This window comes from Oratosquilla oratoria, chromosome 12 (genome assembly GCF_046742065.1).
Source record: "Oratosquilla oratoria isolate Oo_2021 chromosome 12, ASM4674206v1, whole genome shotgun sequence".
In the NCBI taxonomy this organism is placed as follows: Eukaryota; Metazoa; Arthropoda; class Malacostraca; order Stomatopoda; family Squillidae; genus Oratosquilla; species Oratosquilla oratoria.
Window position 1 is genome coordinate 55,461,350 of NC_134788.1, and position 18,627 is coordinate 55,479,976.

The 18,627-nt window shown below is 37.0% G+C and overlaps 1 protein-coding gene across 4 annotated transcripts in view; it reads right to left on the reverse strand.

The window, feature by feature from the left end:
* Positions 1–18,627, reverse strand: part of LOC143031812 (uncharacterized) — a 65,874-nt gene that overhangs the window by 18,807 nt on the left and 28,440 nt on the right. For 3 of the 4 annotated variants that reach the window (XR_012967035.1, XR_012967036.1, XM_076196122.1), the window contains exon 1: positions 13,499–13,786. The exons of the other annotated variant lie outside the window; for it this stretch is intronic. The gene's annotated coding sequence lies outside the window, so the exon portion shown is untranslated. Of the gene's footprint in view, positions 1–13,498; positions 13,787–18,627 lie in introns of those variants that run through there. 4 annotated transcript variants of the gene reach the window in all.

Sequence of the window (18,627 nt, forward strand, 5' to 3'; positions counted from 1 at the left end):
TGGTGACAAGGGGGGTGAAACACACCCCCCATCCCCCCACCCATTCCACCTCATGCAATCACAACATCATCCATATACAACCATTCTCCATTCACCCCTGTCTTCTGTCATCTCCCGTCCTTCCTCAACAGACATTCCCCTCTTCCCCAAAGCCCCCTTCACCCCATCCATCCACCTCATCCTAGGACGTCCCCTCATGTTCACTCCCTCCACATCTGCCTTCCACACTTCTTTTACTAGTCTTTCTTCACTCATTCTTTCCATGTGTCCAAACCATCCTAATACACTTTCATCAACCCTATCTCCCAGCTCCTTTTCCACCCCTGTTCTCCTCCTCACCTCCTCATTTCTCACTCTATCTAGCCTAGTAACCCCCATCATACTTCTCAGACACCTCATCTCAAACACATTCAAACTCCTCTCTTCTTCTCTTATGTTCCATGTTTCTGCCCCATACAGTGCTGTTGGCACAATCACTCCTTCATACAGTCTCCTCTTAGCATCCATTCCCAAATGTCTATTCCTCATTACACTCTTTAATCCACCAAGGCATTTACTCGCTTCTCTCAATCTACATTCTACCTCCACCTACACTCCACCTTTTCCTGCCACATTTGCACCCAAGTATCTAAAACTATCCACTTCCTCCAGTCGCTCTCCTTTAATACTCACTTCCAGTCTACTGCCACTTTCACCCCTTGTACATCTCATCACCTTACCTCTACCCACATTTATCTTTAGCTTTCTTCTATCACATACTCTCCCAAACTCTGCCACCAACTTCCTCAATCCCTCCTTCGATCCTGCCACAAGCGCAGTGTCGTCCGCAAACAACAGCTGGCTCACCTCCCACTTTTCTCCATTTTCTTTAACCATCTCCAATCCCTTGCATTTACCTCTTGCACCACCCCATCCATGTTTAAGTTGAACAGCCAGGGCGACATAATGCATCCTTGACGAAGTCCCACCTTTACCTCGAACCACTCACTCTCTCCATTTCCAATCCTGACACAAGCTCTACTACTCTCATAAAAACTCTTGACAGCTCCAAGAAGCTTTCCCCCTATCCCGTATATCTGCATAGCCTCCCACAGTGCCTTTCTGTCTACCCTATCATAAGCCTTTTCCAGATCCATAAAAGCCCAAAAAACATCCTTCCCCTTTCCTATAGCTTTCTCACATATCTGTCTTACCACAAAGATCTGATCTACACAACCTCTACCTGTCCTAAATCCACACTGTTCCTCACCAATTACTCCTTCTGTTCCTCTCCTAATCCTCTCAATCAAGATCCTCCCATAAGCCTTCCCAACTACACTTAACAAGCTAATCCCTCTGAAACTACTACATTCACACTTGTCCCCTTTTCCCTTATAAAGAGGAACTATACAGGCACTCTACCCTCTCTCCAGCAAACATTAAATAACCTCACCAGCCAGTCCACCATCACTGTACCTTCCTTTTTCAGACATTCTGCATGGCATCCATCCAGACCAGGTGCCTTACCTGCTTTACAAAGATTACAAAGGCGGAGCATGCCTACAGGAAACCTTTTGATCCATATCTAGGTCGGATGCGAAAAAAAATCATATTAATAATAAAATAATAAATAAAACTATGATAATGTAAATAACAAATAAAATACATAAATAAATGCACAGGTATAGTTAAATAATAAACAAACAGGTAAATAGTAAATAATAATAAATTGACATATAACTAATAATAAATGAAAATCAGACAGACAAATGATAAAACAAAAACAAATAATATAAGATAAATTATAATCATTACAGCATCTTACTTAGGCATTTATCTAAATGATTCTTAAAGCTTCAAACTGAACTACATTGCACTACCTGTGCAGGAAGTTTATTCCATTCATTAACTACACGGTTGGCAAAGTTGTTTCTACCTACTTCCAAATTGAATCTATTTCTGGACAGTTTGAGACCATTGTTTCTTGTCTGATTATCATTCAATGTAAAAATTTGGTCACTTTTGATGTTGTCAATTCCCTTTAGAATTTTAAAGACCTGTATCAAGTCACCTCTGAGTCTACGCTTTTTTAGGGAAAACAGATTCATATGTTTTAGTCAATTTTCGTATGATTTATTTTTTATATTTGGAATCAGTTTTGTGGCTCGCCGTTGTACTTTTTCCAATCTGTCAATGTCTTTAATGAGATTTGGTGACCATACGGAAACAGCATATTCCAAATGTGGACGAACTAACGATTTATATAGCTTGTTAATGAGTGATGGACTTTTGAAATAAAAAGATCGTGCAATCAGTCCTAGAATCTTATTTGCTTTCTCAGAGGCTGAAATACACTGCTTGGGTGATTTGAGGTCGTTACTGATAATTACGAGATCTTTTTCACTATCCACTTTTGTTAACGAATTTCCAAATAACTTGTAATTGTACTTACTGTTATTTTTACCTATGTGCATTACCTTGCATTTACTTGTGTTAAATTTCATTAGCCACTTTTCAGACCATTGCTGTAATTGATCTAAATCTTCTTGAATATCTAATTGCTTTGAGTGATCATTTGCCACTCCGCACAGTTTTGTATCATCAGCAAATTTGGAAACAGTAGATTTTAGTCCATGGTCTATATCATTTATATATACTATGAATAGAAGTGGCCCAAGAACGGAACCCTGAGGAACTCCACTTGCAACTCTTTTCCATCCAGAAGTTTTTCCATTTAAAACAACTCTCTGTTTTCGACCATTCAACCAATTACTAGTCCAACCTAATAGGCTACCACTTATTCCATGCAAAGCTAATTTAGTAAGTAGTCTTTCGTGTGGGACGGTATCAAAAGCTTATGCAAAGTCTAGATATACTAAATCTATATTGTTTCTTTTGTCATAATTCGAGATAACTGTGTTGTAGAATTCGAGTAAGTTAGTCACGCAAGAACATTTCCGTCTGAAACCATGCTGGCTATCATTTATCAAACGGTTACTTTCTAAATGATGTTCGATAGCATCTCTGATGATAGTTTCCATTATTTTTCCTACGATTGAAGTCAAACTTATAGGCCTATAGTTATTTGGCTTCTTTTTGTCACCTTTTTTGAATATGGGAGTAACGTTAGCTAGCTTCCATTCTCTTGGGACATCTCCGGATATGATGGATTTCTTGAAAATAATTTCTAATGGAACAACAATCTCACTTTTCATTTCCTTTAAGATTCTTGGATGCCAACTGTCAGGCCCTGGTGTCTTATTAACTTTGAGTTTGTCTATACACCTTTTAATTTTTTCTTTTGTTATAGTCACCGTAGTGAGTAAGTTTACCCTAGACTTTTCACAGGTTTCAGTTTGGAATTCACCTTGAGGTGTTTCGTTTACGAATACCGAGCTAAAATAATTGTTTAAGATATTACACATTCCTTCATTTGAATATTCAAGTTGACCGTCAGCAGATAATAGTGGACCAATGTGATTCCTAACAACCTTTTTATCTCTAATGTAACTATAGAATTCTTTGGGATTCTCTTTGGATTTATCAGCGATGTTCATTTCGTATTGTCGTTTTCTTTTTCTTATTGTCTTTTTTAAATCTCTCTGTATTGATACATAACTTTCATAGTCATTAGATGCATCCGAGCACTTATATTTCTTATAAGCCTGTCTCTTTATAGCAATACTTTTTTCAGTTTCTTTGTCGAGCCACTTTGGGCGAGCCTGATTTGGGGGACGTCTGTCTTTAAAAGGAATGTAAGTTTGAATCATCTTAGTGAGCGTATTTTGAAATATTTCCCACATCTGATCTACAGGTCTTTCATTTAATTTTGCCTCCCAATCTATAATCTGTAAACTGCCTTCACCTCATCCTTCCTTATTTCTCCTCCATTCTCCTCACTCATCACTCATTTTCTTAGCATTTCCCACTGCAGCTATCTTTCCCTCCCTATCCTCCTTCACATTTAGCAACTCCCTAAAATATTCTGCCCATCTACCCCTTACTGCCTTCTCTTCCATTATCATCTCTCCATCTGCACCTTTTCTTCTCTACTTGATTGGCCTCCTCTTCCTCTCTTAATTTCTTTCCAAAACATCTTTTTATTACTTTCAAAAATTTCTGTCATACTCTTACCCCATTTCACAGCTGCTCTCCTCTTTGCATCCTTTACCTTTTGCTTTACTTCTCTTTTCTTTTCTTTGTACCTCTCATATGACTCCCTCGTCCTATAACAATTTAAGTATTATTTGTGAACAACACCCTCTATGACTACTAAGCGTAGTATCTCTGACATGTCATGTGTTACCAAACACGACTAAGTATCGGAGAACATGCCTACACGTTGATTATTGAGGCACAGCTGTTTCATTACCAACAATCTTAAAATTGTTCATTTCCAAGAGAAAATAGGCTAAAAAATATGAATATTACATTAAAATATTCATATATAGGTCTCATCTTTAAATTTTTCTCAAAAAACTAATTTGCAATGGCTAATAGCCATATTTGTGTTTAAATAAAATTGTTTTAAGATATTGGCATAAACTTGCAGAACAGCAAAACAATTTGATAATTCTGCGCATGCACTGAATGCTATAAGCATTCAAATTGACACGTACCCATTTGAATGGGTTGCAAAAAGATGTCGGTGTAAACATTACGATTGTAAGACAACTGGTCCCTGGTCAACTGGTCCCCAAAACTGCTCCCCCAGGACAACTGGTCCCCGAATGACAGACCGGGTGGTCAACTCGTCCTCAAAATAAATTTTCTAAAAACTGCCCAAATGTGTTCTCTATTGTTCGTATATATGTTTTTTGATGTTTAACTTTATTTTTACTTATGCTACTAAATATAAGGTGAAGTCCAATAAAACACATTTGTGCTTCACCAGTAATGTAATGCTCAATGTTTGCTCAAAAAGTGCTAATCACACCTCTTTCACACCCCACTGCTTGGGCCACACCTCAGATGTGCTCTATGTTTGCTCAAAAAGTGCGTATCACACCTTTTTAACACCCCCACTGCTTGGGTCACACCTCTTTCACACCACAAAATCTGCTCAACACCTAGGCAAGGTCAGTATATAAACCGTACAACCTGGTGACGTCTAGGCCATTACCTGTGTAGAACTGTGTATCATTTAATAAATTGTTGTACATATTACATTATAGTATTCTGATTCTTGCTATTTTGAGTATTATATAATACCTGTGTATTATTTGATAAAGTGTTGCACATAATATACTGTATTATGGTATTTTGATTCTTGCTACTTTGAGTAATATATAATACCTGTGTATAATTTAATAAAGTGTTGTACATAATAATGGTATTTTGATTCTTGCTATTTTGAGCAATATATAATACCTGTGTATTACCTGTGTATTATTCAATTAAGTGTTGAACAGAATATATCATGCTATTTTGATTCTTGCTAAAAATCTCAAAACTATTGTTTAAATAAAAAAATGTTGAAAAAAAAAAAATTGGGGACAAGATGTCCTATTTTTTGAGGACCAGTTGTCCTTGGTGTGCAGTTGACTGGGGACCAGTTGACCGTTCACAAACATTACATCCCCAATGATGGCACCGATCGCAGATTTGCGTGTACCTACCTACATATTACCCCTTTAGGCTTACCTGTGCAAATTTCCAATGATCTTAAGTTGCTTATTTCCTAGAAAAAATAAGGCTAAAAAACATGAATATAACATTAAAATCAGGGTTGGGGAGTTGGAGTCGGAGTCAGAGGTTTTAGCTGGGAGTCGGAGTCGGATTTCTAAGAGTACTAGGAGTCGGAGTCGGATTTTTTTTTTATCCAACTCCGACTCCTTAAGTCCAATAAATTTATCTTTTTAATATGGTTTCCCTGTTTGTTTTTACCAGTTGCACAATTTAGCAGTTTTTGTATGGTTTTACTTTTATTTTTTGAGGCAATAGTGAATGTGTGCAGTGTATATGTACACTAAGTGGTTTCTCCAGATGGAAACAAAAAACAATCCATAAAAAAAAATACACAATACTGACAAGCTATCATTGTCAGTCTGGGTAAAAGTGTTTGTGGTCATGTATTTGTACAGTACCGTATTTTACGGCTTAAAATGCGCATCGGGTTATAATGCGCACCCATGCACTTCGTTATCTCAGTACACAGATAGCGCGCACCGACGTATAACGCGCATGCCCGATCGCATTTGTCTATAATGCAGTTTTACCTCGGTATTTATATCATGTGAACAAGGTTACATGGAGAAGTACTTTTCATTGGCTAGAGCCACCGCTGGGAAATCTGTTGATTTGTCACTAAATTAAGTGTCGGTTTAGGTATCAATCAGGACACAATAAAGAAAAAGTCGGAACTACATGTATCGGCATATGACTCATGTTGTGCGTTGGTCCCTTATTACTTTGTAGCTTAAATAGTTTGTAGGAAATATGATCTAAAAAAAGTTTATTGAAAGTAAAATATACAGAAAAAATTCGGGATTTTTACAGAAAATGTTCATTTTATATCTTGAGGAAATAATTCGTCTTTGCCATTTTTATTTAATACTGAAACAAACTACAGACTGTTTCGTTTTAGCTTTGAACCTGCAATGACAGTGATGAAATAGGACAGTCTCTCATCGAGGTGACGTTTAGTTAATATAACTCCCGAAAGAGGGTGTTGTAGTAAGGTGTTTGACACGAGTTTATGAACGGCCGCAACGGAATTTGTACCATACCTAAAGTGAAGCAACAAAGCCAACATAAAAATTCAAACTATGCTGTGAACATGGGCAAATATCATGAATATTGATCATGTTTCATGGTGTTTAGGCCTATTTAAGCATGAAAAATAAGATTCGATAGATACCTATCTATACCAAATATTCATATACGGTAGCCCATGCTGGCGTATTCTTTCATGTCACCATGGCTGTTCTTCTTGTTCTCACGGAACGTCACGGAGAAGTGTGCCGTCCCGACTTTGTGACGGCCAACATCGTCACGTTCTTGTGAAATAAATTACACACACAGCCGCAGAATTTTTATCGTAGGCCGTAGATAATGCGCACCACCGGATAACGCGCACCCCCCATTTTTAGGCCCTTCCAACGGAAAAAAGTCGCGCACTATACGCCGGAAAATACGGTAGTTGTTTCCTGTAAGGAGAAACTGTATATATATATATATATATATATATATATATATATATATATATATATATATATATATATATATATGTATATATATATGCATATATATATATACATATATATATATATATGCATATGTATATATGTATATACATGTATATATATATGCATATGTATATATATATACATATATATATACATATACATAAATATATATATATAAATACATATAGTTTCACTGTGACAATATAAATATATATATATGTATATATATATATATGCATTTATATATGTATATATATATATATATATATATAGATGCTCCGCCTTTGTAATCCTAATAGAAATCAGAGTAAAGGAAATCACGAACCATTCTAATCTAATTTAAAACTGATTATGTTACAAGGACCATTGCAAATTAGGCCTAAGTGTACCCGATATTTATGCTTTAACCCATAACCATAATTCTATCTATATACAAAAGGCTTTTTCCCCCTTAACAGGGAGGTAGTCAAGCCAAAAGGCATAAACCCACTCCCACCCATCATCCCTTCCACCCTCACATCTTAGCTCCTCGTGGATGACGGGTCATCCCTGCATTCTGCCCACCACCCTGTGTCAGAAGCAATGCAGTAGGACACAGCACATCCACAGCAAGACCGCTTCACTTAATTGGCGACCCCCCCTCTCCATCCCCTCACAAAGCAAATGGAGGACGGAGAGAAGTCCCTTCTGGCTGTGTCAAAGTATCATTCACACTTTCCCACTCCCCAAACCCCCCCCATCCCTTCCCTTTCTTTTCATCACAGTACCATCTATACACAGCCCTTCTCCACTCATCCTTATCTTCTGCCACCTCCCTTCCCTACTCCACAGACATTCCCCTCTTGCTCAACGCCCCTGTCACCCCATCCATCCATCTCATCCTCGGTCATCCTCTCAAATTCACTCCCTCCATCTCTGCCTTCCATACCCCTTTCACCAGTCTTCCTTCATCCATTCTTTCCATGTGTCCAAACCATCCTAATAGTCTTTCATCAGCCTCTCAGCCAACTCCTTTTCCACCCCAGCTCTCCTTCTCACTTCCTTGTTTCTCACTCTATCCAGCCTTGTAACCCTCACCATACTTCTCAGACATTTCATCTCAAACACATTTAAACTCTTCCTCTCTGCCTCGCTTAAATTCCATGTCTCTGCCCCACACAGCACTGTCGGCACAATCACCCTTCATACAATCTCCTCTTTGCATTAATTCCCAAATGTCTATTTCTCATTACTTTTTTAAATCCCCCAAGGCATTTATTTGCTTCTCTCAATCTACAACTTACCTCTACCTCTACTCCTCCCTTTGCAGCCACATATGACCCCAAGGACCTAAAACTATCCACTTCCTCCACATTCTCCCCTTTAAGACTTACTTCCGACTCTCCACCATCCTCTCCTCTTGTACACCTCATCACCTTATTTTTACCCACATTCACCTTCAACTTTCTCCTATCACACACCCTCCCAAACTCAGTCACTAACTCTCCCAATGCCTCCTCTGACCCTGCCACAAGTGCAGTGTCATCAGCAAACAGCAACTGACTTACCTCACACTTTTCTCCATTTTCCGCAACCAACTCCAGTCCCCTGCCCATTACTCTTGCATTTACCTCCTGTACCACCCCATCCATATACACATTGAACAGCCATGGCGACATGACACTTCCCTGATGTAGTCCCACCTTTACCTCATACCATTCACTCTCTCCATTTCTGATTCTAACACAAGCTCTACTACTCTCATAAAAACTCTTGACTGCTCTTAACAGCTTTCCCCCAATACCATATATCTGCAAAACCTCCCACAGTGTCTTCCTGTCTACCCTATCATAAGCCTTTTCCAAATCCATAAAGGCCAAAGACATCCTTACCCTTTCCTAAAGCTTTCTCACAAATCTGTCTTATCACAAAAATCTAATCCACACAGCCCCTACCTCTTCTAAACCCACACTGCTCCTCACCAATTACTTCCTCTGTTCCTCTCCTAATTCTCTCAATTATAACCCTCCCATATGCCTTCCCATCTACACTCAACAAACTGATCCCTCTGAAACTACTACACTCACACTTGTTCCCTTTTCCTTTGAAAAGCGGAACTATACATGCACTCCTCCAGTCCTCTGGTACTCTACCCTCCCTTAGACACACATTAAACAACCTCACTAACCAGTCTACTATTACTTTACCTCCCTTCTTCAGACACTCCGCATGACACCCATCTAACCCAGGTGCCTTACCTGCTCTCATCATTTTAATCGCTACTTCCACCTTATCTTTTCTTATTTTCCCCTCATTTTCCTCACCCATCACTGTCATTTTCTTTGCGCCTCCCACTGCTATCACCATTCCCTCCCTATCCTCCTCTACATTCAACAGTTCCCTAGAATATTCTCCCCATCTTCCCCTTATTGCTTCCTCTTCCATTATCATCTTTTCATCTCTGCCTTTTACCTTTTCTTCCCTACTTAAATCAACTTCCCTTCCTCTTTTAATCTTTTAATAATAGTAAAAAGAAAATATTTAGGCTAAATCTTGTACATTGTGTAATGTGACCTTGGTAAAGACAAATATTGATATACTGGTACATGGAATAGTCTGGAAAACTCTACTATTGATAGTAGCCTATTGAGTGACTACCAGACCTTAAATATTACCTACAAGATATACAGTTTCCATGATTTGGCTATCTTTTTTTTTTTTTTGTAGGAATTGGTAAACAATAAGCATTGGATGCAAGAACAGTTTAGATTACTTTGCCAAAGTTTCCTACTTTTCCCAGTGATGTAGCCTAGGCTACTTGTAAGGTCCTACCTGTTGTATGATAAATGCTGATTATGAGATAGGCTAAACTAGCCTCTCAGTTTGTTGGCCTAGGTGATCTCCATAGGCTAACCTAGCCAATCATTAGCAGTTTGTATTATTTTTAAAACTTTGATGAAGAGAGTGTATGTACAGCATGATGAGAGGGAGGGTGGAGGGGTGTGGAGTGTTTTCAGGGATGGAAAGGGTGGGAATGATTTTATGCCTTTTCCATTTTGGCTACCTCCCTTGTAAGGGGGAAAAAGCCTTGGTATATGTATGTATACACACACATATATATATATACACATATACATATGTACAGTATATATATGTGTGTATATATATATATATATATATATATATATATATATATATATATATATATATATAATGTATATATGCAGATAAAACCTATTTTTGTTGGTACATGTTGATTATAGGGTTCTTTGAAAAATAAATAAATATAGAAAAATAACTAAATAAAAATAAAGAAAATAAAAAATAAAACTAATGCAATAAAAAAAATTATTCTTTTATTTCTATTTTGTTTTTAATTTTATTTTTTATTTTTATGGTTTTATTTTCATTTTTTTATTAAAAAAAAAAAAAAAAGATAATCCCAAAATAACCTTATAATCCACATTTACCTTTCTTTTTACCATAAATTGTAGGGTCGAATTTGTTTTTCCTAGACTATAGGCTGCCTCTATTCATAAGGTAGTCTAGGACTCTAACCTATATTTCTCATAGGCTAGTCTAACCAACCATTTTCATCACATTAAGATATCAGTTTACCCTACTTATATAAAGTACAAACTACTATTTTTTTCTATTTGCAAATTTCAATTGAGTAGTCTATAAGTTCTATATTTATGAATAAAGCCTATTCTTTTAATGTTTACAAATAAGAAATTTGTATAGATTTGAGCTTTAACCTCATTATTAATGTAATAATGCTGATAGATTCAAGGAACATATAAAGTATTTTATTATAAGAAATTTTTATAGATTGAGTATTTAACCTAGTTATTAATGTAATAATACGGGTGTATTCAAGGTACAGTACATATATTGTTATATTCTTGAAAGCTTTGTCTGCATTTTTACCATTACAGTAATTGGTAAGCCAACAATAGCTGTAAAATACTGTCTATAGATGTGCAATGTGAAATAATTTGTTGCTATTGTGCAAATAGAAAGCAGTAGGTCTCATTATTCCAAGTTTAAAAAATCTAAAAAAAATTATATGTTTTGTGTTGAGAAAATTTAATAACCATCCAGTATAGTTTTATAGCTAGTTACAGGATATATATCACTTATGGAAGTTTCCAGAATGTAGTTTGTATTAATGTTTCATTCATTCTATACTATGGGAGTTACAGCCAGTGGAATGTTTTTCTATTTTTAATAAATACTCAAAATATATACAATTATTAATTCAAATTCCTGAATAATTTGTCAACTGTCAAGTGACAGAGATGATTTTTATATTTGAATAATTTAAGCTAGCTACTTTACCTTTGTTGACAGTCTAATTAATTCAAATTATGTTAACATCTAGAACTCCATCATGTACACACGTACATGACAGTGTATATATCGTACATGACAATAGTATATATCCACTACGTATGCACTATGCACGTACGTCTTCATGTATGTAAAAGTCAATGGAAGTGTTTTTGTGTGGTTTACTGTTTTGTAGGAGCTCTGTCATGCTGGGATAATGCCCTGAGATAAACTTTGACCAGTCTCAGAGGCCAAATAGGAATGACATTAGAGCATATGTCACAGCATTTGGTGATGACTGAAAAGGGGAGGAACAACAGCAGCTATGAACAGTGTGCACAGGGGAAGGTTGTCTCTCTCTTTCCTGAACTGATTCCTGGTTTTTATGATAACATGGTGAAATTAATTTTGCAGTAAGTACTAGGTAGGTCATCCTCCATTAACCTTTCCTCATGATGATTTGTCATATTTTTTTCCTAATATTGAGATAGAAGGTTTATGAGATTGGACAAATGAAATTAACAGATTTTTTTTAGGGGGGGAGGGGAGGGGCACAAAGGAAAAAGAAAATATATAGCTTGAAGTGGCAACTCTGCCATGACATATTTGAAAGTGCTCATAAGCTGGTAGATGATCATGAGCATAAATAATACCATTATATATTTAATATATATATGTTTATATGAATATACGTGCTTGTGTGCATATATATATATATATATATATATATATATATATATATATATATATAGCTGGGTGAGTGTATATGTGAGTATATTTATCATACAAGTGAATGTTTCACGTAAAAAATAATATACATGAAAAATATTTATAAAATGCTTGCTGAATAGGTGTGGGAGGCTGGTATATGGATCTCCAGAATAGCTTTCCACATAGGGGTCAAGGAGTTACGGAGTTAGGAGTCGGAGTCGGGAGTTGGAGTCGGAGGAATCAAAGGAGTCGGAGTCGGACCTTATACCATCTGACTCCGCAACCCTGATTAAAATATTTATATATAGATGCCTTCCCTTTAGATTTTTACTCTGAAAACTAATTTGCCAAGGTTAATAACCAAATTTGTGTTTAAATCGGTGAAAATTTGTTTACTTCTGAAGAATTGGGCAAACACTTGCAGAACAACAAGACAATTTGAATATCATGCACATGCGCCGAACGCTCCAAGCATTCAAACTAAGCCAAACAAATTACAACGGGCCGCAAAAGATGGCAATGTAAACACTCAACTGCAATGGTGGTGCTGCGTGTGGTTTGGCACATACCAAACAAATATCTATATGATATACCAAAAAAATGTTTGTCTCTCTCAATTTTCCAAAAATTGCTACCAACATTACTATTATTTTGTGATACTTGTAAATGGGGATTAAAACACTTATTGATAAGAGCTACAGGTAGGAATTGCAGCAGTGAGACCTAACCTGACCTAACATATCCCCTTGGTAAATATAAAGATGTCCACTCATCTTATTTTTTTTCTTAAATAGCTATTGATACCACTACTAGTTTGCAGTATTCATATCTGGGGTTAAGAATATTCAGAATAATAACAGCTAACCGACTATATGCGTAATTGCAGGTGCCGGGCTGGCAAACATGATCTTGATAAATACCCACACATTTACCCCTGCTCTGACGCCAGAGTAGTAAACAAATGGAACAGTCTACTGGAAAATGTAGTTAATAGTTCAAGTATCAACATGTTCAAGAATAGATATGACCGGTGTACTGTAGAAAATCAGAGAAGAGGCTATTCTCAATCTTCTCTGATTTTCTACAGTACACCGGTCATATCTATTCTTGAACATGTTGATACTTGAACTATTAACTACATTTTCCAGTAGACTGTTCCATTTGTGATGACAAAGAGTCTTTGTCATCACTTTCAGTAAGCATCAGAATGCCAAATACACTACCAAACGGGAATTGAAGTGTAGCAAATGCCAAACGTAAACACACTACGCATGCACTAAGCTGATTTACCACTATATGATTTCACTTACGAATTCAAGATAGGCACACTAGTTTACCCACAGAAACAAGCTCTTCAAACAGCTGAAAGAATGCAACTCAATTACTCAAGGCTTGGCTGTCTATGACGTCATATAAAAATAAACATTGCCAGGTACTTCAAGAAGAATGGAGTAAAACGAGTTAAAGCTATATAGTGACAATATTGAACTAACGGCAGGGAAACTCTTATTCGGGAAAGCAAAAATAGATGTTCAAAAGAAGAAACTGCACAAACTATGAAAAGCAGAAAAAAAGATGAAGGTACAAGGCAGAGTATAAATGAAGACAACAAAACAAAAATAGGATAGGAATCTTTTACATATTATTCTCGCGGTCGGAGTATAAACGAAGGAAAGAAAAGACAAACGAAGCGCTTTATAGTCTGTTCAATCAATCAAATCAGCCATCCCGAGTCCACTCCTGAACAAAGGCCTCCTCTCTAGAATTCAATGACCGCGCCAACCTTTTGTCACGTCACTCCTGCAAACTTCTCAATCTCGTCTCTCCATCTTCTGTCTGGTCTTCCACGCTCGCCATATCGCGGCGTCCACTCAGTAATATACCTGCTCCATCGCTCATCAGTCGTTCGCACTAACTTACCTGCCCGATTCCACTTCCTCTCTTTTAGCGCCTCCACAATATCTTCCACTCTAGTTTGTTCTCTCACCCAACTTGCTCTCTTTCGGTGTTATTCCCATCACTGATCTTTCCACTCTTCTCTGTGCAGTCCTCAGCTTTGTTTCCATCACCTTCGTCAGTTTCCAAGTCTCACACACGGACATTATTGCTGGCAGAATGCACTGATTGCAAACTTTATGTTTCAAACTTAAAGAGAGAGAGCCTCTCAAGATTTTATTATACTTGCCAAACACTTTCCAACCAATTACAATGCGTCTTTTTTATTTCATTATCATGATATTTTGTCCCGTTCACCATCTGGTCTAAATAATTATACTCAACTTCTTCAAGACTCTCACCATCGATTATAATCTCATTACTTTGAACTTTCGTGTTGAATATTACTTTGGTTTTATCTTTATTGAATTTTATACCTTTGAGATTTCTTGTTCAGGTCACTCAGCATATCTTGGAAGTCTTCTGTTCTTTCTGAAATAAGAATAATATCATCCGCAAATCTTAGGTGGTTCAAATATTCGCCATTAATCTTCAGAACTTTCTCTTCCTGACCCAACCTTCTGAAAATTTCTTCCAAGCAAGCTCTTAAGGGATCAGGTGATTTCGGCCCAAAGTGATTTCGGACCAGGGTTTTTCTGGCCCGAAATCGCTGGTGATTTCGGCCCACCGAAAATAACATTTTAAGCTTGAAGGCTTGGTGCCCTGGCTTGGTGCATTGTATAATTTCAATTTACATAATTTGTTTCATAAATTTAATATCGTTTTCACACAGTATGTGCATAAAATATCGTTACTTGGAATGATATATATTTTTTAATTCTTTTAATAATATATTTTCTCTCAATAATAAGTAAATAACAATAGCAACATTTGGAGGACTGGCCGAAACGTCCGACCCTGCAGAGTTCTGGCCGGAACATCTTACATTCGATGCGCTCCCCTTCTGCATGCTCACTAATGATGTTGAACTTCTGGGCTAGGTTGTTCAGAACAAAATTTTGCACTATCTTGGCGTTAAATCTATCTTGACATTAAGCATCATGGTAACACAGAGTGTTACCATGACGTTTAACATCAAAATAAACTAACGCCAGAGTTAGTTTTTGAACAACCCAACCCTAGACTCCTTGTTATAATATGTTAACAATGTTAGGCAACTTTTTGTGCAACAATAACACCATTTACCTTAGTCCACACATGCAAGTTGTATAACTTCAATTTAGATCATTTTTTTCATAAATTTCATTTCATTTTCACACAGTATGTGCAAAAAATATTGTTACTTGAAATTATATATAAGTATTTTTTTTTTTATTCTTTCAATAATATAATTTCTTTCAATGACAAGAAATAATGATAGCAACATTTGGAGGACTGCTATCATTATTTATTTACTATTGAAAGAAAATATATTATTAAAAGAATTATATATCACCGGCGATTTCGGCCAAGGAAAACCCTGGGCAGAAATCTCCTTAGGCCGAAATCACCCGAAGCCAGCTCCTAAAGCAGTTGATAGCAAGCTAATTGGTCGATAGTTACTAAGGTCCTTCCGGTCTCCTTTCTTATGAAGCAAAATCACTATAGCATTGTATTACGATTCAGGAACGCTTTCCTAACATAAGCATCAAGTGTACAACTGAGCTAATTTAATATGAACTTCTTTCCCTGCGTCTTTCAACAGATCTATCGATTTACCATCTTCCCCAGGTGCTTTTCTTCGTTTCATATTCTTTAGAGCAGATTCTATTTCTCCCTCTGTAATCTCTGGCACACTACTAACGTCTACAGATGAATTTACTGACTCAACTATGGTTGAGTAGTTCTTCTACTCTTTTTACCATTCTGTCTCTGCATTTAATGATTTCTCCATTGCCATCTTTCAAACCTATCATTTGCTGTCTTCCTAAAGCATGTCTGCGCTCGGTCCCTTTAATATTTTTACCTTTCCAAATAATTTCCTCTATTTCTCTAATCTCTGCTTTATGTTGATAATCTTGTTCAGTTCTACACTTCTTATTTCGTCTCTCCTGCTTTTAATCTGCATGGTCCTTCTTGTTTTAACTTGGTCATTTGTAGCTTTGGGGTATTTGTTTTCTTTAATACTTTTTGTACTTCCCACTTTCTCTGCCTATTCCCTAATGATATTCAATAAATTCGAATTAATATCTTCGACAGTGTCCTCGCTAGTTCTTAGAGCTTCGAATGTATTCTTAATTTGTAGCTGAAATTCTTTCTTATTATCCTTAACCTTTGCAAGGCGTATTTTCTTTCTTAAAACTAGTATATTTCTCTCGGCTCTGAAACTGAAATTAGCTGTGCAACCTACCATTCTATGGTCACTACCTATGTTGACTTTATGACCGTAACATTCCCAATGCTCTTACTCTCATCTCCTGATATAAAGTCTACTTCGTACTTTGTTGTTCCATTTGGACTTCTCCAGGTCCATTTACGACCTACACGCTTTTGGAAGAAAGTATTCATTATCTTCATGTTGTAGTTCGCTGCAAAATGGACTAACATCTCGCCTTTATAATTTCTTCTACCTACTCCAAAATTCCCAACGTATGATTCATCCCCTACCTTCTTCCCCACTTTAGCATTAAAGTTGCCTATTAACAATGTGTACTTACTTTTCTTGATCCATTATCTGACTTAAATCATCATAGAAGGATTTAATTTCATTGTCTGAACTCTGTGAAGTTGGTGCATAAACCTGAACTATTTTTAGAGTGTACCTTTTACACATCCTAATCACAATCCAAGCTACCCTGTCTGATAGAATACTGAATTTGACTACGTTACCAGCAACCTCTCGGTTTATCAAGAATCCTACTCCACTAGATCGTTCTTTGTCCTTACTTCTATAGTAGAGCAGGTGGTGACCATTTTGTAATTGTATCAGCTTTTCTTCCGCTATTTCGGACTTCGCTCAGTCCTACGATGTCCCACTTGATGTTGTCTAGTTGTCAAGTAAAGTCAAGTAGAAAGCTGGTATGGGCCTTTACTGTGGCTCCCTTTCCCTTACACATAATTTTTTACTTCCAATTTTTGCTTTGATTCTGTTCCTCTTTGATGTTAATATTTCTACTATTTATGCAGTTCTCTAAGAACCTCCCTCCCTTCTGTCCTTTTCCTCTTTCTCCATTTATCCTCCACTTTCAACTTCGTTCCTGTAAGAGGCCGATAGAGGTAGACATTTAATTAAGTAGATAGAGGGATAGGTGAAACTATATGTAAATATTATATTAATTCTATATGTGGTTGTTATGAAATAATGGCCGACTGTAAGTTGCAGAGTTGCAGATTTCGCTTACCGCCTAAAGTTTGTAAACATTGGTTGGAGTGGCGATCGAATGTGCTGATGTGACGGAATGTGAACACAATGCCTGTTCTGCTTTTGTCACAAGTGTTTGCGTAAACAGTATTGCTTAAGACAGTATAACAGTCTTTCTGATTGGAGAAAAGGGTGGAGGAGAAAAATTATTGGTGCATGGAGGTAAAGTCACGCCCTAAAAGGGTGGCACTTGCTTGTAACGTTCAAAGTTATTGAATGAATTAAATTGTGACATCGGAGCAGACTTGGGTTGGTGGGTGTAAGAGTATCCCAGGTGGGAGTCCTCTGGTGTACCTTATCTAAAGCGATGTAGAGAATTAGTGAAGAAGAAAATCAAGAAGATTTAAGACAAGTTTGCTTACTCCACCCAGAAATATTATTAACTTGTTAGAGAAGATATGGTGCATAAATAATTAAAGAGAAGGACAAGGCATGGGGCCTACAGAAGAAAAATTTACTAAGTGTGTCAACGAAACTAACATTCCACTAAAAAATTATCTGATATTCCTCCAATCTCTCCCCTTAGAACATGTACATCCTTAACTCTTAATCCTGGATTACTAGACATGTGCCACTTGGAAACACGTAATGCGTAGTTATATTTTCACGGCCTGTGGTGTCCACCTAAATTGACATTTGGCAACTTTTATTGTTTATGGCATCAGTAATGAATGTGCTGCCTGTGTGAGGAGACTGAAATCCGTGCTCTGCATTTGTATATTGCCTAGTTAAGTTTTAGTGTGTTCATATGGTACAATAGATTATTGGAGGAAAAAGAGTCACGCCACAATGTCTATTTATGTGATGACTTATAAAAAGTTTTGAGATTGTTTTCAAGTCATAATGAACACTGCGTTCGTAAACATGCATGACTCACATGATACAATATGAAGTGCTACATTTTTTTTTTTTTTTTGGCAGCCATGAAACGAACAAAATACTATACAGATGAACAGCTGGTGTTGCTTGTGAACTCTGAAGAGTTCGAATGATGTGGAGATAACACGGTAGACTCAATAAGTGAAGCCGATATCACCACTGGGACTGTGGAAGAGGGTGCTGTGGGAGGTGGCCAACTCGGCCCTACAGTGGACCATGTGGCAGCATCACCACCCATTGTGTTGCCATCCTCTGGGACTCCTG